This window comes from Hordeum vulgare, chromosome 5H, assembly GCF_904849725.1.
Source record: "Hordeum vulgare subsp. vulgare chromosome 5H, MorexV3_pseudomolecules_assembly, whole genome shotgun sequence".
Classification (NCBI taxonomy): domain Eukaryota; kingdom Viridiplantae; phylum Streptophyta; class Magnoliopsida; order Poales; family Poaceae; genus Hordeum; species Hordeum vulgare.
This window is the reverse complement of record NC_058522.1, coordinates 143,782,892-143,805,703: the sequence shown is the minus strand read 5'-3', so window position 1 is coordinate 143,805,703 and position 22,812 is coordinate 143,782,892.

The following is a 22,812-nucleotide window of genomic DNA, read 5'->3' as shown; positions in this document are numbered from 1 at the left end:
CTGGAAAATATTTTCTAGTAAAGTAATAAATCATGTCCTGGGGGCTACTCACACAACCACGAGCAAGAATGGGGAACCATTTGTTAGCACCACATTTTGGCCAGAAAGGAAAAAAAGCTCAAGGATATAGTAATAACAAATTTTTTCCTCATGAGCAAACAAAGTGGCAATATCATTTAATTTAGTGAGGCATGCCATAGCAGTTTTAGTTTCATAACCATGAAAGGGGTCAGATTCTACTATAGTGATCAACAAAGGATGAGTAAAGAATTCATAATCTATAACGCCCAATATGCGATCCTATTCTTATTTTGGCACGAGGGCTTGACAGCGATAGCAGCGCATCTCATCGTTTTGCAAGAATGGATATCGTTACAAGTACATGTACAAAAGAGATGAGTATATGGAATTGGCTTACACTCGCCAGAAGCTACAACATGAACAACACAATACAACAATATATTCAATCACCATGTAGAAGAGTAGGGTCCGACTATGGACGAAATCAAACAATATAAGAACGACGTCCATCCTTGCTATCCCAGGCTGTTGGCATGGAAGCCATCCTAGATTGATGATGATGACGAAGAAGAAACTCCAAATAGCACAATCATCGCACTCACATAAAAGCATCACTTTACCTATACCTGCAATTGTTGTTGTAATAATCTGTGAGCCACAGGGACTCAACAATATCATTTCCAAAGGTATCAAGACTAGCAAATCTTAATGGGTGAGGTATGGTTAAGTGGTGAGGTTGCAGCAAGCGAGTAAGCAGTTATTTTAGGTGGTTAACTTACGAGTACAAGAATAAGAGGGGGTGATCTACGCATAACGAACGTGAACTAATAATGATCTCAAAATGATCCTGAACACCTACTTACATCAGACTTAACCCCATCGTGTCCTTTTCCGGATGCAGAACTCACGAGAAGAGACAGTCATGGTTACGCACACAGTTGGCATATTTTAATTAAGTTCACTTCAAGTTATCTCGAACTAGATGTTAAACAAATTTTCCAAGTTGCCACAAAACCGCGGGCACGACTCTCAGAAAGATTTAACCCTGCAGGGGTGCTCCAACTAATCCATCACAAACTACCACACGCTCCGTTGGAAACCTCGACCACGGAAAACCCTTGATCTCCTCGGATTCCTGGTGGAAAACCTCAACCTTGAGATAGCCTAAAGTAAGTATCCTCGGAATCCCTCGCACAGGACGTTTGAGAAAGGTAAAACAAATCCAGCAAGGCCGCCCGACGTGTCAACGATCCCGGTAGGAGCCGCGTATCTCGTTCTCACGACACAACGGATGAGCGATGGTTACCACGCCCAGACACTGAGTTGCCCTGGGAAGAGTTAATAAGCTACTATTGGTTGGTCCAACACTCATGAGGAGCACTAGACCAGGGGTTGATTAATTATCCACATGTTAATTACTCCCTATGCAGTTCATTAGTATAGTACCAATGTTGGGCCTTGCCAGTAGAGTCTTATCCCAAAACGAAAGTCAAGGGGGTCCCCATAACAACCCCAAGCATGTTAGGAGCGCTCAATATGGAACTTAACACTGGTATCCGAAACTAAGGCAGCAAAAGCGGAATAGAACACCCAGCCACAAGGCCAAGCCATCCGCCTTTTACCAGGTATATAGGTGCATTAAATTAAATAGCAATATTATGGTGATATAACAAGGAACCCATGTTTTCCCATGGAAGCAACTACACCTGCAACTAGCAATGCTATAAGAAGGATGAGCAAGCGGTAACATAGCCAAACAGTGGTTTGCTAGGTTGTGGAAAGGTTAGAGGTTTTCAAGGAAAAGTTGGGAGGCTGACATTTAAGTGGTAGGCTGTGAGACATAGCGAAAGAAACAATACCACTAGCATGGCAATGATAGTAATATTATCTAGGGAAATGATCATCTTGCTTGTGACCCCTCTTGGAATAAGAACGAATCTATGAAGTAGACGAACCAACGTAGTCAAACGAATCCTCACATTCCGACACGCTTGTGGAACTCTATCGAGAAGAAGCAATCCGGAAACCAGAATCAACACACGATATTTACCACAACATATGCATGACATGATGCACAAACTCACATGATGCATGTCCGGTTTAATTATGCAAGACATGGCACATCACAACAATCGAATACTACACATTAAGTGAAGCTTAATATGCAACTCGTTGCATATTGACGAAACTCCATATTTGGATTACTTAGTTCACTCCCATTTAGATACACGACAATATTTAATGTTGTTAAACATGCAAGAGGTGAAGCAGAAATGAACTACACTACCTTGGAATTTTAAACGAGGTCGCAAACAACATATAGCATCTCCAAAACGACCCAACATGTTAACTTCGAAATTAGTCCAGTTCTGTACTAAACCTATGTTATATTTATTAAACAGAAAAATAAAGTGGACCATATGATTCTATACTTCATTCTAGTCGATTTACATATATAGATCGTTTGAAACGGAGCTACGGTCTAAAAGATATGAACAACACAAGATGATATGCCATGAACAACTAACAACAATTCTGGAAAGTCCCCATATGCAAATTAAGATTAGGCACTGTTCTACCTATAAACAGTTTTAGAGTTGTTAAACAGCAAAATAAATGTAATCATGATATTCTACACATTTTTCTAGGCAAGTTACATACATGGAACATCTGAATTGGAGCTACAATTAATTAATTATGAGACAAACCATTTTAAGATGGCATTCTTGCAAATAAAATTAAAAACAACAAGTTAAGCATTTTAAACACACGTGAGAGTTGGATATTGTGAAACTACACAAAATTATAAGAAGTTCTCATGTATAAACTTTTTAATTCCGGTGCGCGGTTAATTTGCTATGAATTAAAGAATTTTAATATGTCATCATGAAAAACAATACAAACAACACGTTTCAATATTTTTAACATGCATGAAAGTTGGAAATTATTAATCTACACGAAATTCTACACATTTTACATATATACAGTTTTTACATTTGGTGCACGGTTAAATAATTCAGAGCATTTTAAAAATATACGTTTTTCTGCAATTAGGCAATATCCTAGATAATTAGCAAAGTTGCAGTACAAAAAAACAAGTGCTCGGCTGAAATTGGTGGGCGCTAGACACCACAATGCGTCTCGGGCGAGGTTTAGTTGGGTTGCACTAACCTTAGTGGGCTTCGGGGCTGGTTGGTGGAGTGAGCATAGCAGGGAGCATGCTGGGGCAGAGCAGGTTAACTCGAGGTGCGCGGTCGCATGGTGGGCCGAGGCTGGGCCGCCCACGAGCGCTAGGGCGAGCGGTCAGGCAGGAGGCTCTCGCTCGTCCCGTGCCCAAGGCATGGCGGCTAGCAGTGACGGCGTGTTCTGGCGAGGTGTAGGAGGCTGGCGGGGAGGGGGGGGGGGTCTTTGAGACGGCCGGATTCGGCCAGGATCTGGGAGGCAGCGCGGGTGGAGAGCAGCGGCAGGGCTTGGATCGGCCATGGTGAGGTGGTCAGGAGGAGGCAAGGCAGTGCAGCAGCGAGGCGGCGTTTGCCGGTGGCGGGGCGATGCTGGAGGGGCTCCAACGGCTGGCTGACAAGCAACACGGCTCTAGCGTGGAGGAGCCCGGGGCGCGACCGGCTACTGCTGCAGGGAGGAGCATACGACGTGCGTCCATGGCTGTTGGCGACGTGAGGTGAGGTTGGGGCTGCGGGCGCTCGGGGCACTGTGGTCGGCTGTGGTCGCCCAGACATGTTCCGGTTGGCCGCGGACATGTCCGACGGGCTGCACGGACGAAATCTGCACTTTGATTTGAGAAGTGAGGGCTGAAATTGGAGGGGGAGGGGATTTCAGGATTGGAGGGAGGTGGAGCTAGCAGGCGATTTTTTAGGGGGGTGGCTGCAAATTTGGCAAGGGGTGAAACCCTAGTGGAGTGAGAGGCTCTCTCCACAAGGTGGGTTTATATAGGGAATGGACAATGGTGGGTTGGACCTCGTCCATCCGATCACGATCGGAAGGCCACAAATGAAGGGAGGGGCTAGGTGGGTCTACTAGGTTGTGTAGATGGGGTAGGTGGGGATGAGAGGGAGGTTTGTGGCCTGTGAAAAATAAATAAATACCGAAACGTCCCACAATTTATCGGCTATAGTGTCGCTATAGGTTTAATAGTTCGGGTATCAAACAAACTCCGATTGCAATGAAATTTGGGAGGGCACCTAACAACAATAAAATAAGACCGCACACCAAGTTTCAACCCAATCCGAGAATAATTTATACACCCTTTTAAAAATAATATTTTAACAATGTTGCGGGCGCGTGTGTGTGTGGTTGGTCTCCAAAGGTCAACGACAAAAACGGAGAGAACCGACAATTAATAACAGATGTAGGTTTTGAAAATTGACGACAACGGAGTGCCAATGCAATGCGGATGATGCAAATTATGCGATGATGATTGCGATACCCAAACGAATCACATGATGACAATGGAATAAAAGGGGAATCGTCACGAGCGTCAGTTTCGGGCTGTTACAACCCTCCTACACTAACAAGAGATCTCAGCCCGAGATCTAAGAACATAAAGGGAAAGAGGAAGAGAAAAAGCAATAGGTAAAACTTAGTTGCCTCTTGACAAACGAGTGAAAACAATGATCCTTTAAGGCTGCAAAGAGATGAAGAATGACATGAGGAACAAGGAAGATTCCAAACGAAATTTTGGCAGCACTTCGGTAGGAAAAAGAGGCAAACTTGATAAGATGGAAGAACTTGAAGAGGGGGCACAACACTCTAGTTAAATGGATGAGCATAAGGAAGAATATGATCTTGATAAGACGAGATAATGGAACGAAGAGCAACATCACAAAGCCTTCGAAACAAAAGAACCAAAACTAGGTCTTTGAAAAAGAAAAGAACGAGGAAGAAAAAATGACAACTTCTACCACAATTGAATTGAATGGTATCTTTAGGAAAAAGGATAGAACGAAGTTATTGGAAAATCAACAACGAAAGAAAAGCTTGTTGTTGGCTTATGGAAAACATCTCAAAATTGTGAGGTGATAACCGACCACTAACGAAAATAAAGATTGCTTAGGAGCAACAAGATATGGAAGCTTCTTTCACCAAGAGGATACATTGAGAACTTGGATTAACGATAATTGATACGTCTCCAATGTATCTATAATTTTTGATTGTTCCATGCTATTATATTATCAACTTGGGATATCTTATATGCATTTATATGCCATTTTATATCATTTTTGGGAGTAACCTATTAACTCAGTGTCTAGTGCTAGTTTCTATTTTTCCGTGTTGTTGACCTTTTTCAGAAAAGAATATTAAACGGAGTCCAAATGGAATAAAACCCACGGGATGATTTTTTCCATAACAGAAGATACCCAGAAGACTTGAGAACCATGGCAGGGAGTCTCGTGGGAGGTCACGAGCCCCCTAGGCGCGCCCCAGGGGGGAGCCTAGCTTGCTCGTGGGCCCCCCTTGCCTCCTTTGCCCTACCTCTTTCGCCTATAAATGCCCTAACATCCCGAAACCAACATGGAGAGCCACGAAAATACTTTTCCATGGCCGCAAGCTTCTTTCTCCGCGAAATCCCATCCGAGGACCGTTCTGGTGCCCTGCTGGAGGGGGATTCGGACATGGAGGGCTTCTTCATCAACACCATTGCCTCTCCGATGATGCGTGAGTAGTTCACCACAAACCTTCGGGTCCATAGCTAGTAGCTAGATGGCTTCTTGTCTCTCTTGGATCTTCAACACAAAGTTCTCCTTGATCTTCATGGAGTCTATCCAATGTAACTTTCTTTTGCGGTGTGTTTGTCGAGATTCGATGAATTGTGGATTTATGATCATATTGTCTATGAATATTATTTGAGTCTCCTCTGATTTCTTATATGCATGATTTCGTATCCTTGTAATTCTCTTCAAGTTATGGGTTTCGTTTGGCCAACTTGATCTATAATTCTTGCAATGGGAGAAGTGCTTGGTTTTGGGTTCATACCGTGCGGTGTCCTCAACTAATGATAGAAGGGGTAGCGAGGCACGCATCGTGTTGTTGCCATTAAGGGTAAAAAGATGGGGTTTATATCATATTGCATGAATTTATCCCTCTACATCATGTCATCTTGCTTAAGGCGTTACTCTGTTTGTTATGAACTTAATACACTAGATGCATGCTGGATAGTGGTTGATGTGTGTAGTAATAGTAGTAGATGCAGAAAGTATCGGTCTACTTGTCTCGGTCGTGATGCCTATATGTATGATCATTTCCTTAGATATCGTCATGACTTTGCATGATTCTATCAATTGCTCGAGAGTAATTCGTTCACCCACCGTAATACTTGCTATCATGAGAGAAGCCTGTAGTGAAAACTATGGCCCCCGGGTCTATTTTACACATTATATATATTCATATCTACATACAAAAATACCAAAAATACCTTGCTGTGTTTTATTCATATTTACCTTTTATCACTTTCAGATCTCACCTTGCAAGTAATCATGAAGGGATTGACAACCCCTTTATCGCGTTGGGTGCAAGTTTGTTTGTTTTTGCGCAGGTTCATTGGTGCCTCATCTTGATACTCCTACTGGATTGATACCTTGGTTCTCAAACTGAGGGAAATACTTATCTCCACTTTGCTGCATCACCCTTTCCTCTTCAAGGGAAAAACCAACGCAAGCTCAAGAAGTAGCAGGAAGAATTTCTAGCGCCGTTGCTGGGGAGTATTCAAGTGAAGCATATCTACCAAGTACCTATCGCAAACTCATCTCTTGCATTTACATTATTTTCCATTTGCCTCTCGTTTTCCTCTCCCCAACTTATAAAACAAATTTATAAAAATATTTGCCTTTCTTTATTTTGCCTTTTTCGTTCGCCCTTTCTTTTGCTTGCTTTCTGCTGGCTTGTGTGCTTAATCTTTCCTCCACTATAAATGGTCACGTTCTTTCACAAAATAGGAATATAGATGCTCTCGATAAAAGGTCCTCCCTTGGTCTCCAAGGAAAGATGACAATACTTGATTCTATTGCCTTACGCCTAGCTAAGGGCGTTAAACAATAGCGCATGTTGGGAGGCAACCCAACGAATAAATTCATTTTTGCTTTTTAATTTCTGTTTTGTTGAGTCCCCACCATCATGATTATGTTATGATTGTGTTTTTTATGTTTTAGTTAGTGTTTGTGCTAAGTAGAACCTTTATGATTAGTTTTGGTGATAGTTGTTTAATCATGCTGAAAAAGACAGAAACTTTGTGCTCACGAAATTATTTTTAATTCCTATCCAGAAAGAGATATTGAGATTATTATTTTTGCTGCTGATTGATATACAAATTTCCCTAATTTTCATAATTGTTCAGAATTTTTGTATAGCATAGGTATACGAAATATACAGATTGCTACAGACTGTTCTGTTTTGGACAGATTCTGTTTTTGTTGTGTTGATTACTTATTTTGCTGAAACTATGGTTAGTATCGGGGGGTACGAGCCATGGAGAAGTGAGAATACAGTAATATAACATCAATCTAAATGGAAATTAAGTTTACTACAGTACCTAAAAAGTTGGTGGTTTGTTTTCCTATGCTAATGATATCACGAGTTTCTGTTTAAGTTTTGTGTTGTGAAGTTTTCAAATTTTGGGTGATGTTCTTATGGACAATGGAAAAAAGAGTGGAAAGAGCCTAAGCTTGGGGACTCCCAAGTCATCCGAAGCCAAATTCAAGGACACCAAAAAGCCTAAGCTTGGGGATGCCCCGGGAAGGCATCCCCTCTTTCGTCTTCAATCCATCGGTAACGTTACTTGGAGCTATATTTTTATTTACCACATGATATGTGTTTTGCTTGGAGCGTCGTGTATTATAGGAATCTTTGCTTTTTGTTTTATCACAATCATCCTTGCTGCACACCTTTTTGAGAGGGACATGCACTCATCGTGAATTTGTTAGAATACATAATGAGCTTCACTTATATCTTTTGAGCTAGGCAATTTAGCTCCCATGAGCTTCACTTATATCTTTTGAGCTAGATAATTTTTCTCCCATGAGCTTCACTTATATCTTTTTAGCTAGATAACTTTGCTCTAGTGCTTCACTAAAATCTTTTTAGAGCACGGCGGTGTCATATGTCGTAGAAATAAAAACTCTCGATCTTCACATATATCATTTTGAGAGTGCTCTCTCTAAGTAACTTGGTAATTGGCGTGTGCTATGAAATTAGTCCTAAATATGATAGGCATCCAAAGGGGATATAATAAAAACTTTCATATTCAAGTGCATTGATTAGTAAGAGAAGTTTGATTCCTCACAATTAGCTTTGAGATATGGATATGGTAATATTAGAATTATGTTAGTAGGGTGTTGTGAATCTAGAAATACTTGTGTTGAGGTTAGTGATCCCCGTAGCATGCACGTATGGTGAACCTCTATGTTAGGAAGTCAGAGCATAATTGATTTACTCATTGTCATCCTATGTGTGGCGGTCGGGATCGCGCGATGGTTAACACCTACCAACCCTTGCCCTAGGAGTATGCGTTTAGCACTTTGTTTCGATTACTAATAAAACTTTCACAATAAGTATATGGGTTCTTCATGACTAATGTGAGTCCATCCTATAGATGCACTCTCACCTTCCACCATTGCTAGCTTCTCTAGTGCCGCGCAACTTTCGCCGGTACACAAACCCACCATATACCTTCCTCAAAACAGCCACCATACCTACCTATTATGGAATTTTCATAGCCATTCCGAGATATATTGCCATGCAACTTCCACCGTTCCGTCTCATGACATGTGCCGTCATTTTAATTTTTCCATTGCATGATCGTAAGATAGGTAGTGAGATGTTTCAACGTCATACGCTAAGCTAGATCGTTGCACATCCCGGTACACTGCCGGAGGCATTTCATATAGAGTCATTATTGTTCTAAGTATTGAGTTGTAAGTAAATAAAAGTGTGATGATCATCATTATTAGAGCATTGTCCCATGTGAGGAAATAAAAAAAAATAGGCCAAAGATGCCCACCAAAAAAAGGAAAAAAAGAGGCCAAAGAGCCCCAACAAATAAAAATGATGAGAGAAAAAGAGAGAAGGGACAATGCTACTATCTTTTTCCACACTTGTGCTTCAAAGTAGCACCGTGTTCTTCATGATAGAGAGTCTCTTGTTTTTTCACTTTCATATACTAGTTGGAATTTTCAATGATGAGCTTCCTCATAATTGCCCTAGGTCTTCGTGAGAAAGGAAGTTGGGTGCACACACACTAGTTTTCTTTTTGAGCTTTCATAAATTTATAGCTCTAGTGCATCCATTGCATGGCAATCCCTACTCATTCACATTGATATCTATTGATGGGCATCTCCATAGCCCATTGATACGCCGAGTCGATGTGACCATCTCCTCCTTTTTGCCTCACAACCTCCACCACACTCTATTCCACCTATAGTGCTATATCCATGGCTCACGCTCATGTATTGCGTGAGAGTTGAAAAGGTTTGAGAAAGTAAGAGTGCGAAAACAATTACTTGGCCAATACCGGGGTTGTGCATGATTTAAATTCTTTGTGTGGGGATGATGGAGCATAGCCAGACTATATGATTTTGTAGGGATAACTTTCTTTGGCCTTGTTACTTCAAAAGTTGATGATTACTTTGCTAGTATGCTTGAAGTATTATTGTTTTCATGTAAATATTAAACAATTGTTTTGAATCTTATGGATCTGAACATTCATGCCACAATACATAATTTATAGAGAACAAATATGTTAGGTAGAATTCCACATCAAAAATTTGGTCTTTATCACTTCCCCACTCGAGGACGAGCATGAGTTAAGCTTGGCGATGCTTGATATGTCTCCAACATATCTATAATTTTTGATTGTTCCATGCTATTATATTATCAACTTGGGATGGCTTATATGCATTTATATGCCATTTTATATCATTTTTGGGACTAATCTATTAACTAAGTCCCTAGTGCCAGTTTCTGTTTTTTTCGTGTTTTTGACCTTTTTGAGAAAAGAATATTAAACGGAGTCCAAACGAAATAAAACCTGTGGGATGATTTTTTCCATAACAGAAGATACCCAGAAGACTTGAGAATCAAGACAGGGAGTCTCGTGGGAGGTCACGAGCCCCCTAGGTGCGCCCCAGGGGGGCGCCTAGCAGGCTCGTGGGCCCCCCTTGCCTCCTTTTCCTACCTCTTTTTCCTATAAGTTCCCTAAAATCCCGAAACCAGTAGGGAGAGCCACGAAAATACTTTTCCGCCGCCGCAAGCTTTTGTCTCCGCGAGATCCCATCTGGGGACCGTTCTAGTGCCCTGCTAGAGTGGGATTTAGACACGGAGGGCTTCTTCATCAATAACATTGCCTCTCCGATGCGTGAGTAGTTCACCATAGACCTTCGGGTCCATAGCTAGTAGCTAGATGGCTTCTTTTCTCTCTTGGATCTTCAATACGAAGTTCTCCATGATCTTCATGGAGATCTATCCGATGTAACTTTCTTTTGCGGTGTGTTTGTCGAGATCCGATGAATAGTGGATTTATGATCAGATTATCTATGAATATTATTTGAGTCTCCTCTGATTTCTTATATGCATGATTTTCTATCCTTGTAATTCTCTTTGAGTTATGGGTTTCGTTTGGCCAACTTGATCTATAATTCTTGCAATGGGAGAAGTGCTTGGTTTTGGGTTCATACCGTGCGGTGTCCTCACCTAGTGACAGAAGGGGTAGTGAGGCACGCATCATGTTGTTGCCATCAAGGGTAAAAAGATGGGGTTTATATCATATTGCATGAATTTATCCCTCTACATCATCTCATCTTGCTTAAGGCGTTACTCTGTTTGTTATGAACTTAATGCACTAGATGCATGCTGGATAGCGGTCGATGTGTGGAGTAATAGTCGTAGATGCACAAAGTATCGGTCTACTTGTCTCGGATGTGATGCCTATATGTATGATCATTGCCTTAGATATCATCATGACTTTGCGTGATTCTATAAATTGCTCGACAGTAATTCGTTCACCCACCGTAATACTTGCTATCATGAGAGAAGCCTCTAGTGAACACTATGGCCCCAGAGTCTATTTTACACATTATATATATTCATATCTACATACAAAAATACCAAAAATACCATGCTGCATTTTATTTATATTTACCTTTTATCACTTTCAGATCTCACCTTGCAAGTAATCGTGAAGGGATTGACAACCCCTTTATCGTGTTGGGTGCAAGTTTGTTTGTTTTTGCGCAGGTTCATTGGTGCCTCATCTTGATACTCCTACTGGATTGATACCTTGGTTGTCAAACCGAGGGAAATACTTATCTCTACTTTTCTACATCACCCTTTCCTCTTGAAGGGAAAAACTAACGCAAGCTCAAGAAGTAGCAATAATCACAGAAATACCAACAATCCCTAGGAAAAGATTTAGGTGAAATCCAATCCAAGCTAACTCCAATGAAGAAATCATGGGTTGACAAATATCTCATGGCCAAGGAATTGGTGGGTTTAAATATCTCATTCTTGAACAAATTCTCTTCGAGACTCCTCATGAGTGAAGAATGCTATAACACCACCTCAATGGAAAATGGAGGAATAATTGCACCTCGAAATGCAAGACAAATATGACAGAGCACCTTGAGAATGAATTAGATACTCTACGAACCACCATGAAGAACCCTTGGAAGAACTCCGGAATGAAAGGATGACAAAAATAATTGAAGGTTGAAAAGAATAAGATTATGACCTTGCCAAGATTTAGATGGAACTTCAATGAAGAGACACTTGAGAAAATCTTGGAACTCCTGAAAAGAAAAGATCACTTGGGATAAAGAATTAGATATCATGAACAACTCCAGAAGAAAGATTGAAATCACCTTGATAGACAAGAATAAGAATTATGTTATGCTTATCCTTCACCAAATTAAATTAATGACAATCAATGGATTTAGCATACCACTTATTCTTCTTGAAAAGATTGAAGAGAGATATAGAGCACAAACTTGAAGAATTCTTGAAAGAACCACCAGTATGAATTTGTAATGAAAGGGGAAAATAGAAATGAACTGGGCTACATGAGGGCAAAGAGAACATGATTCGATTAGATAATGCTTGAAAAAGCCACCGATAAGAATTGCAAACGAATGGGAATACCATGAATGAATAAAGATACATTAAAACGAAGAGAACATTATCAAACTGAAGAATTAAGAACATACGGAAATATTAGAAATTAATGGAATACATGAGAACGGAGATATCTTGAACCGCCTAACAGGAAACTTGAATGATGCACCAGATTAATTGAGATATGAATGAAGAGACAACAATTGACAAGAATTTGAGAATGAAAGCTGAAAGCTGAGAGCGAGGAAATCTTTTGAAATGATGTCCTTCGGGAGGTTCGAGAAATGACAAGTACTACGAAGAGCACCGGATAGATATGGAAGGAATTACTCATGATAAAAAACAATTGAGATGATAGCACGAAGCTGAAATCAAAATATTCAAGAGAATGGACAAGATTTAAGAGAACCACTTCTTCGGTCTTCAACACAGAGAATAATGATGAGAACACCACCAAAATTACGGAGACACTCCGGAAAAATGAAGAAAAAAAGGTTGAGAAAACGATGAAATAATTTGAATATAATCTTGAGAAGGAATATTACTGATGCGATCCATACATACATCATATTCTAAAGAATAAGAGATCTACGAAAAGATTAGAAGAGACACGGAAGATCCTGGGAAATCCTGGGGTTATGGGCCCACTCAAAGAAAACACCATTGAATGGATTGCTAGAAGAGAGATTGCACCGGTATAAATGAAAACTTGATGAGGTGAGAACCTCGAAACAATTGAAAGGATTAGATCAAAAACACAAATCTCCTGAGATATCTTATGCACTATAAATAGAGTAGAGAGAGATGAACAAACAAGAGAGGCTTGAATAAGAATTTCCTACACGAGAAGCATTTAAATGATCAAAAGGATATGATGAACATCGAGATCTTGAATTGAATTCACCGGAGAAGAAAAAACAAGAATGAAGAATGATGAACTCGAAACTTATGAGAATCTTCACACTGAATCATCGGATGCAAAACGAAAGAAAAGATATCGGAAGCATCAATGAAAATAAATCCACTTGGATGATAACTAAACCACAGAAGAAAAGGGCGGGAGGGTGGGGAAAAACAAAGACAACTTGGGAGAGATGAGACGAACTCCGAAAAGTAATGGGAGATTGATCTTGCAAATATTGGAGAGGATTGAATTAATTTGAAGAGAAGAAATTCGGATGGAAAAGAATTGACATGACGACACCGGTTGAAAAGAATTGATAAGAAAACTTGATTGAGCAAAAGAATTAATTACCACTCCCATAGAAATATGAGAACACCACTCGGAAAGATATGAAATCACTACTTGACATCGAAGCAACTCGAATTACCATATTCCAACAAAACAAAGGATGAGGCTTACTAAACAAGCCAGGAATAAATACTTAATAGAGATTTTGCTCGATATTTTCATGGTAAGGTTTGCACGAGCTCGATCGTACATCGGATTGTCATATTAAAATGACGCTCGAATATGCTCCCTACGCGTAGCAAGCTACAAGGCTTGACGGAGCATATGTGATGACATATATCGAGACTATCCTGTGCAAGCAAGACCATCAACAAACGAATCAACTAGATGTCAAACCCCAACCTCACGTCATGTATCTGGTGGACGATAACCCTAAGTAACTACTTGAATTACCACCTAAGAACTCCCGAATTTTTCTGGTTATGCAATTGGGTCCATGGATACAAGGAGTAAAATCCATCAGTCAACTCCTAGCAATAACACTATCCGTCCAGTGTATCACATCCATCAACACATAACCAGAGATCAGGGAAACTCATCTACCTCATACCCTCGTAATCAGAATGATACAATTATGGCAGTACATCCGGACTCTCTCCACTAGTACTAGGGATGCCAGACTCCTCTCGTCACTACTATTATTGAAGAAATCTCGAATATCCTCCATCTTGAGATACTAAGGAAACTGAACGATAACGAGTGTGACAACAATCCCCTGGAGCTCAACTCCTCGATAACAGGAGGCACCAAGAACAAAATCCTGATCACAACGACATCATAGAGGTTCTAAAATACCCGCATGATCCTATTTTTTGAGTGGGAATAGGAGTAGAATTAAAATTCCTACGTCAAGATTCCTCACCAGAGCATAAAAGAGGAGTAAAAATAATCCTACTCCTCGATATATAAATAAACTCAAAGAAGTTTTTTTTACTAGACTCGACTCGGCCAAGTTCGATCAATCAAGGAGGCTCCTAGGTCGGTACTGATCTGATACCAACTTGTAATGCCCAAGGTACGATCCTATCCTTATTGTGGCACGAGGGCCTCGACAGGGATATAAGAGCATCTCCTCGTTTTGCAAGAGTGGATATCGTTACAAGTACATGTACACAAGAGATGAGTATATGGAATTGGCTTACACTCGCCACAAGCTACACCATGAACAACACAATACAACAATATATTCAATCACCATATAGAATAGCAGGTCCGACTACGTACGAAAACAAACGATAAAAGAACGATGTCCATCCTTGCTATCCCAGGTTGTCGACCTGGAACCCATCCTAGATCAAAGAAGAAGAAACTCCAAATAGCATAATCATCGCGCTCATGCGAATGTATCGCTTTACCTGTACCTACAACTGTTGTTATAGTAATCTGTGAGCCACATGGACTCAACAGTCTCATTTCCAAAGGTATCAAGACTAGCAAAGCTTAATGGGCGAGGTATGGTTAAGTGGTGAGGTTGCAGCAAGCGACTAAGCATTTATTTGAGGTGGCTAACTTAAAAGTACAATAATAAGAGGGGGTGATCTATGCATAATGGACGTGAACTAATAATGATCTCAAAGTGATATTGAACACCTATTTACGTCAGACATAACCCCACCATTTCCTTATCCGGATGCAGAAATCACGAGAAGAGTCAGTCACGTTTATGCACACAGTTAGCATATTTTAATTAAGTTTACTTCAAGTTATTTAGAACCGAATGTTAACCAAAGTTTCCAAGTTGCCACATAACTGCGGGCACGGCTCATAGAAAGATTTAACCCTGCAAGGGTGCTCCAACTAGTCCATCACAAACTACCACACGTTGCGTCAGAAACCTCGACCATAGAAAACCCATGATCTCCTCGAATTCCTGGTGGAAAACCTCAACCTCGAGATAGCCCAAAGTATCCTCGGAATCCCTCGCACAAGACGTTCGATAAAGGTAAAATAAATCCAGCAAGGCCGCCCGACATGTCGACGATCCCGATACGAGTCGCTTATCTTGTTCTCAGGACACTACAGATGAGTCTTGGTTACCACGCCAAAACACCGATTTCCTTGGCGAGCGTTAATAAGATGCTCTGGGTTGGACCAACACTCATGAGGAGCACTGGCCCGGGGGTTGATTAATTATCCATGGGTTAATTACTCCCTATGTGGTTCATTGGTTATTTGGAAAATATTGTACCAATGTCGGGCCTTGCCAGAAGAGTTTTACCCCAGAACGAAAGTCAACGGGGCCCCCATAAAAATCCCAAGCATGTTAGGAGCGCTTAATACAGAACTTAACACCGGTAGCCAAAACTAAGGTGGCAAAAGCGAAACAAACACCCAAGCAAAAGGCCAAGCCTTTGCCTCTTACTAGGTATATAGGTGCATTAAACTAAATAGCAATAATACGGTGATATAAGAAGGAACCCATGTTTACACATGGAAGTAAATGCACCTGCAACTAGCAATGATATAAGAAGGCTGAGAAAGCGGTAACATAGCCAAACAGTGGTTTGCTAGGTTGTGGAAAGGTTAGAGGTTTTCACGGCAAAGTTGGGAGGCTGACATTTAAGTGGTAGGCAGCGAGACATAGTGAAAGAAACGATAGCACAAGCAAGGCAATGATAGTAATGTATCTAGGGAAATGACCATCTTGCTTGTGATCCCGCTTGGAAGAAGAACGAATCCGTGAAGCACACAAACCAATGTAGTCGAACGAATCCTCACATTCCGACAGGCTTGCGAAACTCTATCGAGAAGAAGCAATCCGGAAACAAGAATCAACACACGATATTCACCACAACATATGCATGACATGATGCATGTCCGCTTTAGTTCTGCAAGGCATGGCACATCACAACATTCGAATAGTACACATTAAGTGAAGCTCAATATGCAGCGAGTTGCATATTGATGAAACTCCATATTTGGATTACTTAGTTCACTCCCGTTTAGGTAGACGAGAATATTAAATGTTGTTAAACATGCAAGAGGTGAAGCATAAATAAACTACACTATCTAGGCATTTTAAATGAGGTCGGAAACAACATATAGCATCTCCGAAACGACCCCACATGTTAATTTCAAAATTATTCCATATCTGTACTAAACCTATTTTATATTTATTAATTGGAAAAATAAAGTGGTCCATGTGATTCTACATGTCATTCTAGTCGATTTGCATATATATATCGTTTGAAACAGAGCTACGGTCTAAAAGATATGAGCAACACAAGATGATATGCCATGAAAGCAAAATGCATGCAAATGACAGCCACAACATGTTAGATCATGGATGCATAAGACATTATGGAACTCCATGAAATTATAGGCAAGTTTAAATGAGGCCGGAACAATGAACAACAATTCTGGAAAGTCCCCATATGCAAATTAAGATTAGGTATTGTTCTGCCTATACACAGTTTTAGAGTTGTGAAACATCAAAATAAATGTAACCATGCTATTCTACATATTGTTCGAGCCAAGTTACATATGTGGATCATTTTAATTGGAGCTACATTTCATTAGTTATGAGACAAACCGTTTTAACATGGCATTGATGCAAATTAAATTTAAAATAGCAAGTTAACCATTTTAAACACATGTGAGAGTTGTATATTGTGAAACTACACAAAATTCTAAGGACTTTTCATGTATAAAGGTTTTGAATCCGGTGCACGGTTAATTTGCTATGAATTAAAACATTTTAATATGTCGTCATGCAAAACAATGCAAACTGCATGTTTATATATTTTTAACATCCATGAAAGTTGAAAATTACTAATCTACACGAAATTCTACACATTTTACATTTACATAGTTTTTACATTTTGTGCATGTTAAATAATTATGAGCATTTAAAAAATATATGTTTTTCTGCAATTAGGCAATATGCTGGATAATTAACAAAATTGTAGTGCGAAGAAAACAAGTGTTGGGCCAAAACTGGTGGGCGCTAGACACTATAATGCGTCTGCAGGCGAGGTTTAGCTGGGTTGCGCTCACCTTAGTGGGCTTCGGCCCAGGTTGGTGGAGCGATCGCGGCAGGGAGCAGGTATAACACCCAAGATGCGGTTCTATCCTTATTTTGGTGCGAGGTCCTAGACAAGGATATAAACGCATCCCATCGTTTCGCAAGAATGGATATCGTTACAAGTACATGTACTGAAAAGATGAGTATAAAGAGTTGGCTTACACTCGCCACAAACTACATCAGAGTCACACCAATACAATGCATACAATCATCATGAAGAAGAGTAGGGTACGAATACGAGCAAAGACAAACTATAAAAGAACGACGTCCATCCTTGCTATCCCATGCTGCCGGCCTGGAACCCATCTTAGATTGATGATGAAGAAGAAGAAAGTCCAAAAGAACTATCAACGCGCTCGCATCAAGTAACCATTTACCTGTACCTGCAGCTGGTGTTGTAGTAATCTGTGAGCCACATGGGACTCAGTAATCTCATTTCCGAAGGTATCAAGACTAGCAAAGCTTAATGGGTAAGGTATGGTTTAGTGGTGAGGTTGCAACAAGCGAGTAAGCATTTATTTAGTGGCTAACTTACGAGCACAAGAATAAAGAGGGGAACAATCTACGCATAGCGGACGTGAACTACTGATGATCAAATGAATGATCCTGGACACCTACTTACGTCAGACATAACCCCACCGTGTCCTCGATCCGAGAAGGAGCTCACGAAAGAGACAGTCACAGTTACGCACTCAGTTGGCATATTTTAGTTAAGCTTACTTCAAGTTATCTAGAACCGTATGTTGAACAAAGTTTCCACGTTGCCACATAACCGTGGGCATGGCTTTCCAAAAGATTTAACCCTACAGGGGTGCTCCAACTAGTCCATCACAAACTACCACACGCTGTGACGGAATGACCTCGATCAGGGAAACCTGTGATCTCGTCAGGTTCCTATTGGAAAACCTCAACCTCGAGCTAACACAAAGCATCCTCGGAATCCCTTGCACGAGTCGCTCGAGAAAGGTAAAACAAGTCCAGCAAGGCCGCCCGGCGTGTCGATGATCCCGATAGGAGCCGCGTATCTCGTTCTCAGGACACGATGGATAAGCCACGCGTACGGTGGCCTAATATAAATCACGCAAGTTGCCCTGGGTTGGCCCCGCACAGTGCTCTGTTTTGGACCAGCACTGGCCCTCCTTGTATTATGTTGAATTACTCCTCGGGTAGCGCTAACTCCCTATTTTTTCCAGTATTAACATAATTATTATGTTGGGCAAATATAGTACCAATGTTGGGCCTTGCCAGACGAGCTTTATCCCAAAACAAGAATCTAGGGGGTCTCCATAACAATCCCAAGCATGTTAGGAGCGCTCATTTATGGAATATAACACCGGTAGCCAAAACTAAGGCGACAAAGGTGGAATAAAACACCAGGCTAGAAAGGCCGATCCTTCCACCTTTTACCAAGTATATAGGTGCATTAAAGTAAATAGCATTTAATATGGTGATATAACAAGGAACCCATGTTATCACATGGAAGCAACTGCACCTGCAACTAGCAACGCAAACACATGGTTAAGCAAGCGGTAACATAGCCAATCAGTGGTTTGCTAGGTAATGAACATGTTGAAGGTTTTCATGGCAATGTTGGGAGGCTGATATTTAACATGTGGCAGGCAACGAGACATAGTGATAGAAACAAAACAACTAGCATAGCAATGATAGTAATGGCTGAGTAAATGGTCATCTTGCATGAGATCCCGTTGAGAAGAAGAACGACTCTATGAAGCAGACGAACCGACGTAGTCGAACGGGTCCTCACATTCCGACACGCTTGCGGAACTCTATCGAGACGAAGCAAACCGGAAACAAGAATCGACACACGATATTCACCACATGATTCACAACATATATGATGCATGAACGGTATCAATTATGCACGATATGACATGGAAATTCACACAATCAAACACTACACATTAAGTGAAGTTCAATATGCAACGAGTTGCATATCGACGAAACTCCACATTTAATTATTTAGTTCACTCCCGTTTATTTACAGGGTAATATTAAATGTTGATTAAACATGGCAAGAGGTGAAGCGTAATTAAGCTACCTATCTAGGCATTTTAAATGAGGTCGGAAATGACATATAACATCTCCGAACTGACCCCATACGCTAATTCATAATTCTGTCCAAATCTGAACTAACACATTTTCATATTTGTTAACAGCAAAAATAAAGTGGTTCATGTGATTCTACGCATCATTCCAATCAATTTACACATAGAGATCATTGCAAACGGAGTTATGGTCTAAAAGATATGATCACCGCAAGATATGACGACATGAATGAAATATGTATGCAATGACAGCCACAACCATTCCAAAACATACAAGCAGCAATATAAAATGAACCTACATGAGATTCTAAGCAAGTTTCATATAGGACACGATCAAAACGGACCAACGGTTCAACAAATACAAGCTAAACAAGAAATAGCTACAATCTGCCCAAAACAACAACATGGCATTTTCTATACCTACAATAACAAGCTACATAATTCTAAAATGCTCAAACAAGGCATGAGGCAGTAGTGGACAAGATGCACTTCAACATCCTACTAATAAAATCTAGCATAGCAGCATGGATCACTAGGAAAAGAACTCACAAAATGGCATCTCACACACAGTTTCAGATTTAGTGAAAATGACATTGTTGACAGTGCAGTTTTCGATCTGAAGGCATATTGGCAGCAGAAAAACTATATGCTACAGGGCATCGAATGACATGAAATTTTACAGCATGCTAGAGAATCTTAAGGACTACAAACAACTCCATTGCACCAACCTCAAAGGAGTTGTAGATCACTAGCAAAACTCATGGCAACACAACAACAAAATATAACAGATTTCAGACTTGAAAACATTTCAGCATCTCCAAAACAGCACTATTTTCTAGCATGTTCACAACAAGCAAACAACACCTAAACATGGATTTCTATTGCAACCAAAATTACCAGGGGCTAGCATACATATCCAAGGGCATATCTCTAGTTCACAACTCATGCATATCACGCACGGAATAAATCCCACAAAATAAATAGGAGGGCGACATGGAAAAATATCATGCACGCTAACTTACTCGAAAGACAAAACTAAATGCACAGTTAAATGTTCTACCCCGAAAACATATATAATATGTGGGGTTCGAAAAATAAACTAGCGCCACACATATATGCTAGAATATGTCCTAAACACGACATAACAAACTATTGATAGCTCCTACATGTAAAAATGCAAGCAACAACTCTAAAGTACATGGCAAAGGGTCACGAACATTGTAAGCATTTATCTATGGGATTTGGACAATCCGGACACGCGCAAAAATAGCTACGACAATATAACCCTAATAGGTCAGCACGCAAATCTAGGCAAACGACGGGTCAAACTACTTCAAACATGCATGCAAGTTGTAAAATATTAATCTACGCGAAATTCTAGACAAGTTACATATATAACTTGTGGAAAACTGATGCACGGATTAAAATCGACGGGCATTTGAAAATCATGTTTTCCCTGAAAAAATAAATATATCGCCGGAATTAAATAAAATCCTCATGGGCCGAATCTGATCTACACAGGCCGAAACAGGGCGGCGCAAAATAACTATGATGCGCGCAGGGTGAAGGACAAATCGGTCTGGTAGGGGCTACCTTGGTGGGCTCGGGCCCATGGCGCTGGAGATGGTGGGCCGAGGAGAGGCAACCTACTGGCCGGCGCATGGGGCTCGAGCGGGGCCTGCTGCAACTGGCGATGCAAGGTGATGCGCTGCTGCCTCGTCGTGCTCCTCGAGCACGAGGGCTTCGGCAGCAGGGAGGTGGCGGCGCTCGTTCCGGCGGCGGCCAATGGCAAGGGGCGGCAAGGGAGACCGAGGGGCGGCGCACTCAGGCAGGATCTGGTCCAAGGCGGCAGCAGGAGGGAGATTGGCGGCGATGGAGCTCTAGATCGGGGACGGTGACCTCCGACCCGGATCTAGCCAAGTCTGGCCGAGGCAGCGGGATCCGGCAACCGGTGACGTTTGGAAGGAGAAGGCCGGGGTGGCGAGATCCAAAGGGCGGCGAGGTGTAGGCGGCGGCAGCGAGGCGCGGAGTGCAGGGAGGCTCGGGAGTAGGGCGAGCGGCTGTGGTGCGACTTCGGGCCTGAGCGGGTCGGTCACGAGCTCGCGGCCCCGGTGGGGCGAGGAGGAGGTGGGAGACTGACTATGGCGGTTGGGAGGCACTGATCCCAAGGTAGGGTTAGGGTTAGGCAAAAAATTGGCATGGGAGGGCCTATTTATAGATAAAACGGGATAGGGTTAGCAGTTTTCGCCCCGGTTTCAACCGCACGATCTAAATCAGACGGTCTCGAATGCGGGGACGGGCTAAGTGGCTGCGTAGAGTAGGCTAGGCGGAGATGAGAGGGAAAACGGGCACCTGGTAACGTGATTTACAAACACCGAAAAAAGTTTTACGAATAACCGAAGACGGTGCCGCTATGGTCTATCGTTCGGGTACGAGACGGACTCCGATTGCGACGAAAATTGGCATGCGGCCTACCTATATAAAAATAAGGCCGCACACCAAGTTTTAACCCAATCCAAGAATATTTAATACACACTTTTAAAAACAAATATTTAATCGATGCCGTGGGCGCGTGCGTGTGTGGTTGGGCTCAAAACGAGCAATGACGAGAACGGAGAGAACTGACAACTAATAACGGATGCAAGTTTTGAAAACTTGTTGCAATGAAGTGCCGATGGAATGCAGATGATGCGCATGATGATATGATGAATGCGAAAAACAAAATAATAACATGGCGACAATGGAATAAAGGGGAATCTTCTGGAGCGTCGGTCTCGGGCTGTCATAATAGGCTCGGGTAGAGCATGCGAGCTTGAGGAGGGCTGTCGCATGGTGTGCCTAGGCTGGGCTGCCCACGAGCGCTAGGGTGAGCGGTCGAGCAGGAGGCTCTCACTCATCCCATGACCAAGGCATGGCTGTGGCACGCTCTAGCGAGGCGCAGGAGGCCGGCAGGGAGGGGGGCGTCTTCGAGGCGGCTAGACTCGGCCGGGATTCGGGTGGTGGCGCGGGTGGAGAGCACCGGCGGGGCTCGTGCTTCCTTGGAGAGGAGGTCATGAGGAGGCAAGGCATTGCAACGGCAAGGCGGAGAGGGCAGCGGTTGCCGGCAACAGGGTGACGTTGGAGGGGCTCTAACGGGTGGCCTGCGACCAGCACGGCTCCAGCGAGGAGGAGCTCGGGGCGCGACTGTAGACTGTTGCGGGGAGGAGCACGCGAGGTGCGGCCATGGCTGCCGGCGGTGCGAGGCGAGGTCGGGGTTGCGGGCGCTTGGGGTACTGCGGTCGGCTGTGGTCGCCCGGACATGTTCGGGATGGCCGCGGACATGTCCGGCGGGGCTGCAG